We start from the raw sequence: 2,070 nt of genomic DNA on the forward strand, positions 1-2,070 counted from the left end.
GAGGTGTGGGCGGGGGTGGTGCAGGGGGCGGGTGGAGGGGCGGCGGCGGGAGGGAAGGGACCGTGAGTAAGGAGCGGGGCGAGCGCGAGGGTGCGTGTCGAGGCGGGGCGAGGAACTCATACTTACCTGGCAGGGGAGATACCATGATCACGAAGGTGGTTTTCCCAGGGCGAGGCTTATCCACTGCACTCCGGATGTGCTGACCCCTGCGATTTCCCCAAATGTGGGAAACTCGACTGCATAATTTGTGGTAGTGGGGGACTGCGTTCGCGCTTTCCCCTGGCTTTTCTGTGTCTACAACGGTAGATTAAGGCTATTTTGCTTTTCGTTGTTCTCTTTTACTTGGCTCTTGTTGGTGGTTGGCATCACTGTGGCGTCCCGATCGCTGTGAGATGAGAATTCCTGTTTCTATAGGTGGTGTCCGAAAAAGGAACTTTTTAAAGCTTTTCCAAGTTGTTGACTTGTTTCAGTCCGACTCGAACTGAGTTCCTTCGTCTGAGGGTGAGGAGTTCTTGACGCACAAAAAGTTATGAGACCGATAGGGTGTCTGCCGGGGGTGGTGGAAGCACAGTGAAGTCTGTCCTCGGAGGGTCGCTCCTAAATTAGGAATCCGACCCCCAAGCTGGCCAGGTAACAAGTGGCTGGGGAAGAATTTGAGGCCTTTCATAACGATGCAGATGTACTCTTGCCCTGGGGCACGGGAGTTTCTAGGTGAGCAGTGAGAGGAAGATGGGCCGGCATCCGGAATTGCACGCAGACTTCACGCGGTCTGTCGCCGTGAGGCTTGGGAGGACCTGTCGGAGTGAGCCCCTGCCCCGGAGAGGCCGGATCAAAGAGCTAGCTCATCGCTCCGGGGGATGGGAGAGATGGGAGAGATGGGAGAGATGGGCGGCGCCACTGTGAGCTTCCACGTTCCGCGCGGTGGGCTTTTCGGGAACGTCTGCAACTGCGTCGTTCTTCGCGCTCGCAAGTACATAGATGTCCATGTGTGGAGACAGCGGAGGCGGGTCTGTGAGGCCCTCCCCAAACGGAGGCCCTCCTCTGATGGACGCGGGAGACCCGGCGAGACTGGCCGGCCATCCAAAAAAGACCTTCCACGGACGCTGGAATCTCCTGACTGCCCAGGAGTATGTCCCCAGGAGACGTGCGGTTGTATTTGAAGATGAGGGGCTGCCGTTCTGGCAGGGACCTTTCCTCCGGTGATCATACTGCCATTTCACCATCCTAAGTCCAGTCCTCCCCGGACCTCACAGCCACCAGGACGCGGGTGATGGAAGAGCAAACAGTAGAATTTTCCCCTGGTGCCAAAAGGGCAAGAGACGTTTCTCCCCCTTAGGAACTTTATAAATTCTTGTTCTGTCCTTTTGAGGTACATGTCAATTTTATTAACCGCTAAATAAATCTCTTGCCTGTCTTGCAAGCTAGCGATGGTGGTCTCCAGGGCCAGGAAGCCATGTCTTTGAGATGTAAACAGCGGGGGAAGTGGTGCCCCCTGTCCCTGTGTCTCTGGGCTGGGTCGTTGCTGGCTCCAGGCTGTAACCACCTGCTTGTGGTGAGAGATAAATTATGAGTTGTGTCTCTTATCTCCACATACAGTCACATGGGGGGCGTTAGGTCTTCAGCCTACGAATGTGGGACGAGGGGTGGGGGGCACCATTCATTCTGTAACGGTAAGAAAGTTTACCCTGTTATATAGGCAGGCAGATACAGCTCATTACATAGAAGTTCTCAAGAACCTGCCCTCAAAGGGCACCTGGGTGGCGCAGTCTTGTAAGCATCCCTGGGTCCTGGGATCGAGTCCCACGTCGAGCTCCCCGCTCAGTCGGGAGTCTGCTTGTCCCTCTACCCCTCTCCCCAGCTCATGCTTTTTCTCTCCACCTCAAATAAATGAAATCTTTAAAATAACTAACTTGTTCTCAAGAAGAGGCCCTGACAGCAACATTTGCGGCACACACACAGTTCCTCCTAAACTCAACCGGTAATTGGAGTGGCCATCTTTATTAACCGTCTTTACCCAAAGTGAGAATAAAACTCATAATTTATCTCTCACCACAAGCAGGTGGTTACAGC

The 2,070-nt window shown here is 54.3% G+C and overlaps 1 non-coding gene across 1 annotated transcript; it reads left to right on the plus strand.

The window, feature by feature from the left end:
- Positions 1-118: 118 nt before the first annotated feature.
- LOC121102723 lies at positions 119-282 on the plus strand. The gene has a single exon (XR_005834798.1). It is a non-coding gene; the product is annotated as a U1 spliceosomal RNA (small nuclear RNA).
- The last annotated feature ends 1,788 nt before the right edge of the window (positions 283-2,070 follow it).

The sequence above is a fragment of the Ursus maritimus genome, unplaced genomic scaffold (assembly GCF_017311325.1).
Source record: "Ursus maritimus isolate PB19 unplaced genomic scaffold, ASM1731132v1 scaffold_1453, whole genome shotgun sequence".
NCBI classification, from domain to species: domain Eukaryota; kingdom Metazoa; phylum Chordata; class Mammalia; order Carnivora; family Ursidae; genus Ursus; species Ursus maritimus.